The 14,470-nt window shown below is 40.7% G+C and overlaps 1 protein-coding gene across 3 annotated transcripts in view; it reads left to right on the top strand.

Annotated features, from left to right (window-relative positions):
* The window catches only part of ralgps2 (Ral GEF with PH domain and SH3 binding motif 2), an 85,788-nt gene that overhangs the window by 990 nt on the left and 70,328 nt on the right, over positions 1 to 14,470 (top strand). The window lies entirely within an intron of this gene.

The raw sequence follows: 14,470 nt of genomic DNA, 5'->3' as shown, positions 1-14,470 counted from the left end.
GCATATCGGGGGAAGGTGTGCGACAGGAAAAGTAGGAGAATTTTGAAATTGGGAAATGGGCCAGAAGCGGTTTTCGACCTGAAATTAAGTAGAGTCGAAACTTAAAAAAAAAAAAAAACACCTGTATAAATTATAAATGTTTATTTTCTGTTAACACTACTGTGGCTAAATTAAACAATCCGAATCAGAGATGTCATCACGTTACAAGCTATCAAAAATAATGTATTTTCATTTTAACTTTATTTAATAGACCCAACACAAAGTAGCACGTAATTGGGAAGTGAAATGAAAAGCATACATGGCTTTCTTTTTGTTTTTTATTTTAAATAAACACATGACGTCTCTTCTTATTCAGGATCTCAGTTTCTCCATTACTTACAGAAACATCCTTTGCCACTTCTTTCGGGGTTATGTCTCTACCAGTTTTGCACATGATTTATCATTGGGCAACATTTTCTCCCAGACAGACTGGATCGGGAGCATCAATTTTTTAAAGTACATTTTTAAGTCTTCCCCCCGACTTCTCTTATGGTTTTTGATGTAGACTTTGTGTGACTGTAACACATGAATTGGATTGAAGACATTGCATTGTGCCTGTAGGTTTTGGCTTCCTCCATCTTGGGTCTTTTGTATCCTCGTCCAGGATTGCCCTTTTATTTAGTTTTCCCATCAACTCTAACCAACTTCCCTATTTCCTGATGCAGCTACCACCCTGTTATACCATGAGGATGGTAATGTGAATATTAGTTTTTCTCCACACACAGGAAAACTAATGCACATGGACCAAAAAAAAATCTTCTTTTAAATTTAACATATGCAAACCTCCTTATGGGATTTCTTTCAAAATCCTGTTTGCTCCCGCGACTTTTTGAGCGCACAACTTGAACACAACTTTCCACTTTACAATTGTGAATTGCTCTATTAAATCTGAGTAAAACACATTGAAGATGGTGGTTGTAAAGCAAGATAATGTGGACAACGTTCTGGGGGCATAGTGCATGAATATCTGTTGAAGGTTAACTTTCCTTTTGTTGGTTTCTCTTTGACTCTCAGCTGTTTGAGCATGCCACATGAGCGGTCATGAACACTCGGTTTGCACAGCTGAAAACGTCCTGCGCCACCCTGACTAGAACTCGATTTTATCCGTTAATGTTTCCTGATTACTGTTGAGATTATTCAGAGAATAGGGTGGACCATTGTTTACATTTTTCAATGACTTCTTATTGTGAATTGGCTAAATGAAAGTAAACCACCCATGGAATGCCTAAGCGTTTTCTGGCTGCTATATCGACACGTTGCTCTCTGTTTGCTGCATAATGGCTCTAGATGTGATTTTGAAAGACCTACGAGAATGCTCTGGGGGCCTTTCACTATTGCGTTCCCCTCTACACCCTCACACGCAAACGGCCTCCCCCCTCCTGTGACGTCGTATCTCCCTTTTCTCCCCTCGAGATTTTTCTTTTGAGGAATTCAAGAAGGTTACATTTCGATATTTCGTACGGCTGTGTGAGTTTGTTGTTCTCCACGCGTCACAAATGACCCAGAGGTCTCGGGTTCAGACTCATGACTTGGCGTGCCTTTTTACAGAGCTGTAGTGTTATTCAGAGGAGACTGATACAATCCCGCTCTTTTTTTTTTATTCGTAACCGCCTTCCTTGACATTTAGTAATGTGCAGAGGACATTCTTGGAAGATGATGACAATTCTGAGCAAGTTCTAAAAACTTGGATGTTTGCAGTGCTTTTATAATGACATGTTTAAATTTTTGCTCCTGGACTTTGAGAGGTTTGGTTCAGAACTGAATGAAAATACGAGAGTTAAGTGGTGGGGCCTTCTCGATCTTAGCCACCAACCTGGGTACTTGTTACTTCAAGCTAATTTCATGGAATTGAGAGTAAACATTCAAAATACTTCTACCCTAAATGAATACCTCTGATCCCTGCTTTTGTTTAACCGTTTGAATCCCACTTTTACTGGCTTTTGAAGGCAGGTTTTTCTTGTGATTCCTCCTCCAAGAGCTGGCAGTAAACTAGTTAGATTTTTACACAACTGGCAGCCATGTTGCTAGCTACTTTCATTAAAAGGTGCATTCGAGACCTACTTCAGTTTGGCTGTAAAATTGTGTCACAGTCATACTTAACAGTGCTTGTTTTTCAGCGTTTTCAGACAACAAAATGCAAAGTTATTTTGGTTTGGTCTCCAGCTTTGAGTGTTTTCAATACATCAGCATTTGGTATCTTTACTTTGCTCAGAAATATTCTCCAAATTTTCTTGTAAAGTCATAATATAGGATCTCCCTCTATGCTGATGATGTACCATTGTTTACAACTAATCCCCAGAATTCAGTTCCTGCTCTATAATCGGTTATTTAAAATGTTTTATTAATCTGTGTGGCCTTATCTCTGGATGTAAAATTAGCTGTAAATCAGAGTATCAGCAGATGCTAAAAAGCCTTATAGCTTTATAGATTAATCTTGGCATCAATTAAAATGATTGAATGAAGGTGTTTGTTAAAATCCGATCTCAACCTAAACATCTACTGCAAATTAATTACGGCTACAACTAACGATTATTTTAGTAAATGGATTATTCTAAAAATTTATAAATGAATTGGATAAAAAAACCGACACCTTGTACTAATTTTTTGATTTTACCTCTTTAGCTATTTTCATACATTTTTCAAAATACAAAAAAAAAGCAAATAATTAAATTTCTTTTGTCTAAATAGCAAAATAAAGATTTTAATGCTTAAAATGCAATCGTATAGCTTCCCTTTAGTGAAGCTAAAACTACATCACCTGAGTTTTGTGTAAAGAATATTTACGGACAAAGGTGTTTTCATCTTAAATGAAAAATATACACATGTATATATTGCACAGTTTTTTGGCTTATTTACTGCTGACTGTGCTCTTTCAGCAAATGGCCTTTTTTGAGTCTGCCAGTTATTCATCACACTTAATCTGAGTTGTTTCAGCCCCAATACTAACAGTAATGCCTTTGAGTCATTAAAGCTGCGTAGGAACGCAGTAACGACACAGATTCCCTGTAACGTAATCAGACCGGCGGCCGGTTGGAGGAAGCCACCCATCGGTAGCTGCACGCCGCACCGCCACTTAATCCCAGCGCTGCCTGACGAACGCTGGCCCATCTGTCCAGGACCGCGGTGTAACTGCTCGGTCCCAGGTCTGCAAATGTGATTAGTCGGAGATTACATCTCTGCGTGTGTGTGTGTGAAATGAAACTCCCCTCTCACAATCAGAGCTTCGTGTTTACAAGAGAACAGGATAAAGTGCTGAAGGGGCCTCTGCGTCATCGAGTGCAGAGTCCTGGTCTCTCAGATTATGTTCCTCCATGCTGTATTGCATCACGTCCCGTCATGGCAGGCGTGTTTCTGACCTTCTTGTTTGTCGGCTCTAGATGCGTGTGCAGGTGAGTTAACAGGCCGTCTTCATGTTGGCCGCTATAGATGGTCTTCGAGCCTTTTTTTTTTTTTTTTTTTTCCTTTAGTCCGCGTCAGCCTTCATCTCTGCGTGACCTCCAATCAGGGCTGTAGCTCTGTTGCCACGGTAACTTTATGCCCGAGTCTGGCATATCCATTCAGCACAGATGGAACTGAGAAGTCACATGTTGTCACACACTTTTTGTTGTTGTTTTTTTTTCCTTTTCTTTTAGCGGCCTCCTCTCTGTTCCTGTCGGGAACGGGCAAACACGGTCTGCGGCGTGCGACGGCTTGTTTTGGAACACTGATAAGGGTATTGTGGACGACTGTGGGTTTGGTGAGGACTGCGTATCAGCTGGGAGTTGGGTGAAGTGGGTGTCGTGGATGCGGGGCTCGGCCAGCGCCTGATTAGCTGCGTGCACGACTGCGTGCAAACGTGCAGCAGGACGATAAGAGGCGAGGACAATGCAGGATTCCACTTCTTAAATCTCAGAGGCTTGCACCACGTTGCAAGGTGCAGACTGAGCTACTTGCCTTTTTATTCGCTACGACGTTTGAGGAAGTAATGGTACAGTGTCTCCCCTCCTCCCCTATCATTGTGTGTGTGTGAGTGAGTGTGTATTTGCCATGTGGTTCCTGTTGTGTTGTAATCACAGCTACTGTTTAGGAGAAGTAGAGGCCACCGAGAGCTGCTAGCCACAGGCAGCGTTGTAGCACAGAGGGTCAGGAGCAGAATCTCAGTCATTCACAGTAAATACACAGCGGGGGGGGGGGGGGATATGTGTATGACTTTGATTTGATTCTATTTTACTGTGTTGCAATCATAAAACCTGGAATACATTTATTCATGAGGGAAAACAAGTCTAATATAGGAAATAATTATTATAGGATCACTGGAGGCGCAATTCTGGGTAACCTTAACAATTGCTATGAAATAAATGTTTTTTTTACATGTTGCTAGTTTTGTTTTTCTCAAGTTGATCAAAGTTTCAAGGAATTTCTAATCCTAGAAACCTAAACAAACAAACAAAAAGCTCTCCAAAGTGCGCTTTTAAAGAACTGCAACAAAAAGCCAATTAAATGATATCCTGTTGGTAACGGGACAGAAAAGGCGTTTCTGGCATAAATCCTAAATGTTAGCATGGAGACTTCAATTTGGGGCTGGGCAACAAATCAGTAACGGCATGTATAGCGATTGACACGTGATCAGTATCGGTAGCAATCTGTCCGATACCGTGTTTAATAATTTCACTGGTCTCCGATTCCAGAAACCCGCACAGCATTCTGGGGGATGTCGGCAGAGGAAAGGTTTCACCTGCTCAACCTCACACTGCTAGCTAAGCTAGGTGGGTGGCATCAACTAACTCACTCTTACTGGTCACCTAGCAACAACTTGTTGAGCAACTTGCAGATTCAGATTTTCACCACTGTGCCTCATAAGTGCTTAAAAATAAAAGGACAAAAAGAGGTGAACAGGAAAAGTCTCATCTCCAGCTTGGTAGTATTTCAGAGACTTAAGACAAAAAAACATAGCAACAATTATTAATACTGGCCGATATGAAACTCTTTGGTCAACTTAAACCACATACTTTGGTCAAATGAGCCTAAGATTGATGCCTTTCCATTTTGGGGTTTTTCCACCCCCTATGGGTTTGGTGTGACTTTAACGTGAAGATGGCTTAACGGGAGAAATAACATGCCCTGTTCTTTCACACCCTTGATACCAGTACACTCACACTGGTCAAACTGGAAGCAGCTATAAAACGTTACACAAGCTTAAACTTTTTGGTGTTTAAAAAAAAAAAAGAAAAAAAAAAAGCCGCTTCATTTGCTCATGTTTACACTACAGATTCACAATATATCGAATTTCATTCGTCATCACAATATGAGTTTGTTCAATCCCAGAGGACTGTGCTGTCCTGCGACTAGTTTTGATCTAAGCCACACACACGCGTCAAACTCGAGGCCCGGGGGCCAAACCTGGCCCGCCGTAGCTTTTCATGTGGCCCTCTGGACTCCAGATTACATCAATTAGACCTTCCACTTTTTCACAAATCTGCAAAATTCACACAAAATCAGCGGATCCCTACATTTTACCGCAAATGTTTTCTCAAAATTGGTCAAAAACGTTGGGTTTAACTGACTGCTGTCTCAGCCGTATGTGGTGTCAAGTTATAGACCGTGATTTCTTTAACCAGTAGTAAAAAGTCACATTCAACACCATATGTTAGTGCTAATATCATAATAATTTCTTACCAATACTCCTAAATTAACACCACAAAATCTGTGATTTTGATTACCAAGAGCATCAAAAACGATCACAAAATCCTATTTGTTGAAAACAGTTTGGTTTTATCAATATATTCTGGCACAGCCGGCTCTTTAAGAACATTCAGATTGTTGATGCGGCCCAAAATGAAACTGAGTTTTACACCCCTGGTCTAAACAATTATCACGTATAAAACACTGAAAAAAAAACAAACAAAAAAATAATAAAATAATAAAAACTACTCAAATGTTGAATTTTCCTCAGAATTTCAGTGTGACATCCCACTGCAGTAAAATATGTGCTTCTTTTAAGGCGTTTTAAGCATCTGCCAGTAAGTGTGGCTAGCACTGCATGTACCGAGCTTTCCCTCCAGTTGGAGGGAGAGCCGTTCCTCCTGTCTGGACATCCTGGCCAAAACACCGAGCCGCACTTTGCCTGTAATATTAACATGGTTTTAAAATGCATTAGACAGTCGGTGTCTACAGTTCTGGACTGTTGGGAGTGCTTGTGTCAGTGAGTGAGTGAAAACAATAGACCTTAAAGTGTGTGGCGCTTTATTATCATTTATCGACCGGACTGTTGCGGCTTCCACGTGGAGAGCTGCAGGTGAATATTATTGTTTCTTTGATTATTGTTTCTTTCATTTACTGAAAGGTGAATATGTGAGAGTTTGGGGAGAAAATTGGTGTGATTGTAATCGGAGATGACCAAACTGGTGTTGCTGGGTAAGCCTAGTCAAATTTGAGACGACAAAACTCTCTCCTTGCACATTATGGTTGCACGATGCTTGTTGAGTCGTTCCTCATCTGTATGTAATGTAATATTATGCACAGCAGAGTGGTTTCGCTTTTTGTTTGTTTTGGTCGGTACCAGCATGTTCCACATGCAGCAAGAAACTGGGATAGAGAAAACCGCCCGGCTCTTGATCAGTTTTTCAGCTGGGATTGGATATTATTAATGTTATACCCCCCGATTTATCTATTAGTGAAACGTCCCGGTTTCGTATGCAACATTTGCATACGAAAACATGCAAATGTTGCATGTTTTTCGTATGCAACATTTATTTCTCAAACCTATTTGAATGTACCATAATGCTCAAAATTTAATGTAGCTCTTTATGCCAAATCTACATTCTCCAGTCCTCCTCCATCCTTGTTTGTTACAGTTCCAATTAGTTTAAAAGTGTCACATTTTTGCTTTGATTTTGAATGTGGGAGTATCTATTTCTACCTTTCTTGAACTGCATGTTCTCCTTTTATACCCTTTTCTTTTTTGTTGTTTTGAAGATTGTCTGTGAGAAATGTATATGTCCCCCTGCGGCATCTTCTGGGCTCTCGCTCAAACATGGATTTCCTCCAATAGTAAACTTTCGCTGCACATTAATAAAACCTGAGTATCTAATGCAAACGGTTGGGATGTCTTGTGTGCACCAGTGAAGGTAGCAGTGTTTGATTTTTCTGGTCAGCAGTGTACGTTTCCACTCAAAATCTGCACTGGACTTAAAGCAACAGCTTTAAGTCCAGTGCAATGCACACCTTGCAGTTTCTTGCAAAAATATTTGCAATTTTCAGTATTTTTATAATGACTTTATTGGACCAGAGTTCAGTGAGGTTGACTATAGAGGGCATGTTTGATAATCAGCTTTTAAGGTTTTGCCACAGATTCTCAACGGGATGTAGATCTGAACTTTGACTGGGCCACTACCTCACACTCCAGTTTTTATTTTTGCGGGTTTTGTTTTCAGGACTTGCTTCCATCCTTTATTTCCAGCATCCGTTCTCTGCTAAAGAAAAGTATGATTGTTTTCTGGCATTTTAAAAACTCCTGCAGCCTCAAGTTCTGCGATTAATCCGCAGCACTGGAACAACGTGAATCCTCGTGTCTTTAGAGCATAGCAAGTGTCAAGGCCGTTTTTCTTCTACAAATAGAAAGCTTTTATACACCGGCTGAAATGAGCATAAACAGACAGATGCCTCACCCTTCCACTTCCTCTGCATATTGTCCTGATCCACCGGTTTGGATCAGACATCCGGCGGGTCCTTTCTGGCCTCGCAGCGTGTGGCCTGAGCTATCTGTCTCGGAGTGCTTTGGCTTGCGTTGGAGCTGAGCGCCGGCTATGTCATGGAAACTCGTGAACTCGGGGGGGCCGCTCCGCAGCCAAAGACAATATATCACACGCAGACGTGGCTTCGGCACTCCATTCTCTCCGTGTTCGCCTCCTTTTTTGCGTTCTGCTTTTCGCTTTTGCACGTTTTAACCCCCAAGACACAGCTGGCTTCCTGGTTTTCTGCTAAAGTGCGCCAGTTAAATTGCACAGATGCCGGAGTCAGCCGATTTTATTTCACTCGACTTGCTCCGATTCTAGTGACCGGCAGATGAAATGACCATAAATCAGGTTTTTGTTTTTTTCCTTTTGCATTAAATGAATCAAAACTAACAAATCAAAAGATAAAGTTGGATAAATACTTTAATAGTTGGATGAATTAACCATGTAATTTAGTTTTTCTCGGTTTGATTCAAAACCACTACCTCTATAAGCGAACATCCAGGATAATTATCTTTTTTGTGTTTCTAATGTAATGATGTAATTAGGGTCGTCATGATAACTTATTTTGCTGGATGATAAATTGTCTCAGGAATTATTGTGATAAGTGATAGTATTGTTGTTTGGAGGCCATTTTCAAGTAATTGATAATGGCTTAAGACTAATAAGCTTTAATTTTATACACAATACTCCTCAACTGGAAGACATTTAATATTTCCAAAATAAAACTCAACAAACAAAAATATCAAATAAAAAGACAGTTTAATTTTGTTATGTTTAAATGTCACATTTAAATGTTTTAGATCATCAGACGAAGATAATAAGAGCAAACAATAAAAGCAGCTTCCACATTTTGGTGGTTTTTAAGGGGGGAACAAGCTACCTAAACCAACCTGAACCTATGTGAAAAAGTATTTACCCCCTAAATCCTACATCAAAAAAGTTGACCAAAGTGGACTATGAATACGAGGATCTTTTTCTGAAATCTTAGTCTTTATTTAAAAACATATTTTTACTCTTCTTCATGTTGTTGGACAGATCAGGCCCTGGCCTGGGTTTGTCTAGGTGAACCGAACACAAAAAAAACCCATCCAGGTAACTACAGTTGCAACATGGATGATCTTTTTTTTTTTTCCCCTACATAAAGGATTTAAAACTGAGTTTTCTTTTTACAGTGTCACAATAGACTATGTTTGATCTAAGAGAGAATGACATACTTTTCATGAATGGTTAAGGATTCACAAATGAAACCGACACGTTCCTGTGACTCTTAAAGGGTCCATTCAGACTTCTGTGACTGGCACTCGTTTCCTGTCGCCGGCGTCGGGTTTCCCGCAGTTCACGTCTCCGCTTGCAGCCGCGGGCTTGTAGGTGCATGCCCGGAGTTCCACGCTCGACATCGCCAACTGTCAGTGTGGGAATGAAGTCACTACATTCGTCACGTTTTCAGAAAGTCATCGCTTTATTTTGTTGTTTTGTTTGGTGCCAGTTTGAAAGAAGCTGATTCAGGGAGGTGTGACCGTATTGCTGAATGAACTTGACGGACAGGCTTGCATCTGATTTACCTTTGCTTCTGAAAAACAAAAGGTTGGGTAAACCCCAGCCAAAGTGGGATTGACAGGATTTGGTGATGAAGGACAGCAAAAGCGACATTTCTGCCGGTAATGCCGTCTCGAGGGAACGCAGTGATTTCTGCGGCAACACGCGCTCTATGGGAGAGGATAGGATCAGAACAAGGGTGTGCGAAGAGAGAGCAGCGAGGATGAAGAAGAAAAGCGGTTTGAGGGGGAGGGGATTGAAGCGGTACAGCTGTTTCTCCCATCTCAGCTGTTGCTCTTCTTATTCGAGGCAGACTCTCTTTCTCCCTTTATCTCTCCGACGTACGCCGGCACCCTAACAGGAAGAAACGCACTGTGTAACGCCGTCCTTCGCTCGGAGAGGAAGATGAAAGAGTCTGCCCCTCTCCTGCTGCTATCTGATGGGAATCGTAACTCCTTCTCCATATTAGTACGCCAGGGGAGTCAGCACCAGATATGGAAGAATCTGAGCGGATCTTCCCATAAACGCAAAGACATTTGAGGAAAATCTTCAGTGTTTTTTTTTTTTCTTTTTTCTTTTTTGTGCTTTTTTTCCATAAGGTCCTCTGTGTGTGTTGCCGGTGTCACGTTTTATTCCTCCCCTTGTGATCTCTGACCCCTCCTGACCTTTCAGAGCAAACAGCTCAATGTGTGTCGGTGTGTAGTTCGAGAGTTCTTGAAAGGTTTCGACTCTCATTTTCGGCGCTCTGCTAAAAACAGGTGTAAGGTGTTGACACACTTTGATCGCAGACTTCATCGTCTGCCCACTCTGTTTTTATTTCATTTTCTCTCTGCTTCACCTCCTTGGTAGCACCCACTGCAGGTTTCACTTCTTTTATTTATTTATTTTTTTTAAACTTTCTGGTGGTGGAGCAAGGGCAGTGCTATGTTAGGGGAAGTGAGGCGTGCGGTGCAGCCTCTCGCTGCGCGGAGACCCGGTTATCTTACTCCGTCTTGCTCAGTTAAGCAACTTCAAAGTCACTTGAATTTTTAGGTTAAAAGTTGCTGAAAAACATTCTTTGCTTTGCTCTTTCTGAAAAATGTATTCACACCCCTTTTTGCCCCTTTACATCAACTAAATGTGACACGTTGGACCCACGTGTAAGGAAACCAAAACATTGTTTTTGAAAGGTTTCTAAGAAGTCTTTAAAGTCTTTTTTTAAATGTACTGCAGTTAAAGTTGCAGTTTCTTTCTTTGTGCATCTAGACATTAACAATTTTTCACAATGTTTTTTGTAAAATGGCTCAAATTCACGGAGACTAGAAAAACCAAGTGGATAACAATTTTCAAGACACACCACAAACTTTGACTTTGTCATTCTAACATGAATAATCTCTGTTTTAAGCAATTCCTTTGCAGCTCTGGTTGCATCTTTATGACCAGTTGTTGCTGAAGGCAAACTTCAGCACCACTCAAGTTTCTAACAGTTTATTTTTGTCTGTGTTGTCCTTTATTTTGGGTGCCTTCACACCAGCCCTGTTTAGTCCGCTTTAAACGAACTCCAGTTTGTCTAGAAGGTCCGGTTCATTTGGGGAGGTGTGAATGGGCAATTGAACTCTGGTCCACCTATGGCTTGGTTTGGTTGACGTGAACTCTAGCGCAGTTTGAATGCAAGTTGCGCTCACTGTCTTCTTTGGAGGTTTTTGTGTTGTTCCCTTCAGTGGTTCTTGATGCAGCGCCACCGCAGGCAGGGAGGTGAACAGGTTTTTCTAAGGATTTGATTCAATTTTCTGTTGGTCTGTCACCCAATAAAATTCCCTAAAGTTTCTAGTTTCAACATGAAAATGTTGAATTTGTAGGAACACTAATGGCTTTTTGTACATCTGCTTTGGGTTAAGTATCTTAAGAGCAAAGTTGGCTTATGATGATACAGAGATGGGAGTTGACTGCTGTTTTGGAGAACCAATGTCTTTCCTGTGTTTAAAGAAATCCTCTTCGGTTTTCCTTCTTTATGTTCCCCAATCCCTTATACTTCATAAAGGTACATTCAGGATTAGCCCTTCTTCAAAACCTTGTAAAGGTCGCACACATAATAATTGCATTGTGTGCAACCACAGTCATTTGAAGTAAGCATTCAGCAGAAACGTAAAGTAGCTACGAACCTTTTGAATGATAGGATCAAGCTTTTACATCCAGGGTTTGTCCAGTTTCCGCCTGGATTTTCCTAGTTTGTCATGTCTGGAATTGGCATTGTTGCAGTGGGATTGCAGGGGGTTTATATGTTTTCTTTCTTCCACATAATGGTTCAGTCTGTCAGGTTGCAGCATGCGCTTTCTGTTGAGTCAAAAGCTCTCGGTCTAAAGCCCAGAGGGAGTCCAGTCCTGGGAAAATCTGAGACTGTATCTTTGTGGTTGCATCAACGGAAAGTTTTTTTTTTTTGTTTTGTTTTTTTTACTTTGTGGCAGGAGACGTAAAGACCTGACCCAATGGTAAGGATGAGCAGCCATGGGAACCAGTTTTTTTGGAACTAGTATCACTGGTTATTTCCTGAGCTTACATTTGAACATGGACACCGGTACATGTTTCACAGCTGTCCATGAAGCAGGACTGGTTAGCCGTGTACATTAGCATCATGTGTGATGCAGAGTTTGATTTTGTCGACGCCTTTCTCGTCTAGTGTGTAAGCAGAACGTGTCAACAGAAAACGGGAAATCTGGAGGATTTTGTAGCTCTGGCTTCCTTTTTATTTCATCAAACATGTTTACACAAATGTTTGGTTTGTCTTTTACTCACCTTAAAACGGCATCCTCTTGGCGCCCCCTGTCTGTGGGGGATAAAACTTGCATGCAGTTTCTCATTATTGTTTTTTTTTTTCTGTTTTCAAATAAAAATGTTTCTTCCCTTGTCCACAACCTTAAGTAGTCGTTCTACATTAATATGCAGACAATGTCACATACTTAAAGCACAACAAGCTGTAGGAACAAAAGTTTATTTATTTGTTACAAAAATGATGATCAAACATACAATCACTGCAAACGTGTACTCTGATCTGATTATTAATAACAAAGCACTGTATTGGTAATTACTTTCTGGATTGTACACCCAGACCTTATGATGTCTAGGCCTGTTGCAATAATTCAGTTAATTACTTTATAAATGAAAACAAGCTCAATGTTCTCCATTTGCACAAATTAGTCTTTTTCTCTCTTTCTAAAATTGGATGACAAGTCTTTGGTCTCAATTCGCCTTTTTTTTTTTTTAGGACAATTTTGCTTACAGAGACTTCATACTTGATTTTATTTGTTGTTTCTGTTGTTTTTGTTTCATTTATTTTGGATATTTAAAATGTCTTCCAGTTCCAGTGTTAAATTTCCATTGGAATTTAAAGTTTATTAGTCTTTCAGAATGTGTTCTTGCATTATTATGCCGTTACCATTAGATTACTTGAAAATGATCTCAAAACAATAATGTTGTTTATTCTTGGACAATTTATCATCCAGCAAAACTTGTTACTGTGACAGGGCTGCTGATATCCATCAATAGTTTATATGTTTTCAAAAGCACGTCTTCCAAAACCTGGCAAATGACGCCCAGATTATTGTCAAGGAATGCTCGCGAAATGGACTTCATGCTTTACTTTAATTTGAAGCTTTGTCCTTTTATCATAAAAATATAATCAAAACTGGATTGTAGCGGTGGGAAATTTGGCCTCATTTTAAATCCTTACCTTATTAAAATCAAAGAAGTGTTTCACTCGTTTGTCTTAGGCCCTACTGAGTATTTTTTCTTCGCTGGTACAAAGCAGGAATTTAGGAAGAGAACGTTTCTCTTTTTAGCACTTCAGCAGTTTTCTCAAGGCATTAACTTTAACTCAAAGCCAGGCTTGCTCAGCCCTTATTACGGTGCCAGTCCTCTGAGGCTCATAGAGGAAGACATAGAGATCCTATCGGCTTCCTCTAAACATTGCGGCTCTGACTGACTGCTCTGTTGCCCCGCATTGTTCGTCGGCCCTTTCCTTGTTAACAGCCCGTGCAAGGAATGACCACAAACAACAGCGCTGCTGCCAGCATCGCACTTCCTCCCCACTTCATCCTCTTCCTCTCCTTCTGCCTTTCCACCCCACTCTCATCTGTCACCGCGCTCGGGTCGCCCAGGCCTCAGCAGTGGGGTTGAACTTGGGCTGGGCTGGCTGCCTGCTCCCATTTGGGCCACAAATCAAACTCAAGCCAACACACACACACACACACACACACACACACACACACACACACACACACACACACTGTAAAGCAGTCCTTTGCCCACGTGACAACCTTCTGCTCTGAGGGCCTGCCTCATGCCACTTCTCCATAGCTTGGCACCGCTCAACCGTTTTATTTGTTGTTTTTTTTTTGGTTCATTTTATGGATAAACAGACGTTGTCGTCAAAACCTAGTTTGGATCCTGTGGCAGCTGCTTTTTCATTCATTTCCAAGGCGTCTCTGAGCTGTAGATTACAGCTGGGATGCATGGAGGTGTTGATTGAAGGTGTTGGCTAGGTGTGTGACGGTACATACCAAGTGACTCTGTCACAGTGGGACGTGTCGGAGGAAAGGAGAGGCCCGAGCAGCGTGTCTCTGCAGCCCGGCCTCTAATTATCCAAGCATTAGGATGCTCAGATGGAGGAATAAGGAGGAGGAAGGCCTGTATCTCTAATGAAAAATCCACAAAAAATCGAATCACACCTTACAGTGTAGGCTGCTGCGACATTACTTCTTCACAAGAACCTTTTATAAAAACAACCGAGTTCACTTGGCTTACTTAGCAAGGAGAGTGGTGAAGAGATGAAAGACACCAAGCCAAAACATATATTTGTGTTTTTTATTTTTTTTTTAAGTCTTACTAAAAGGTTATTGTCCATGATGGAAAACATACAATCATGTTGGTGTATGTTGCAATATTTCTGTTTATTGAGATCCTGATTAGCGTCAGCTATTCTGCCTGGGGTCAGTTTACCTTTGCAAGAAATCATATTACAGATGAAGTATTGAAATGACACGTTCCATTTTCCATCACTTTTAAAGAAAATCGGTAGTTTAAGATGGGGAAATATTTTTAGATTTCCCATACATAATATAAACGTATACATTAATTTACAGAGGTGTCTACTTTGTTATATGCTATGATATGTAAATACACAAGCACATATGTATATACCTATT

Source organism: Poecilia mexicana, unplaced genomic scaffold (genome assembly GCF_051168715.1).
Source record: "Poecilia mexicana isolate PSO_F unplaced genomic scaffold, ASM5116871v1 scaffold_4, whole genome shotgun sequence".
Taxonomy (NCBI): domain Eukaryota; kingdom Metazoa; phylum Chordata; class Actinopteri; order Cyprinodontiformes; family Poeciliidae; genus Poecilia; species Poecilia mexicana.
The sequence above is the reverse complement of the archived record's forward strand: the minus strand, read 5'-3'. Positions and strand labels throughout refer to the sequence as shown.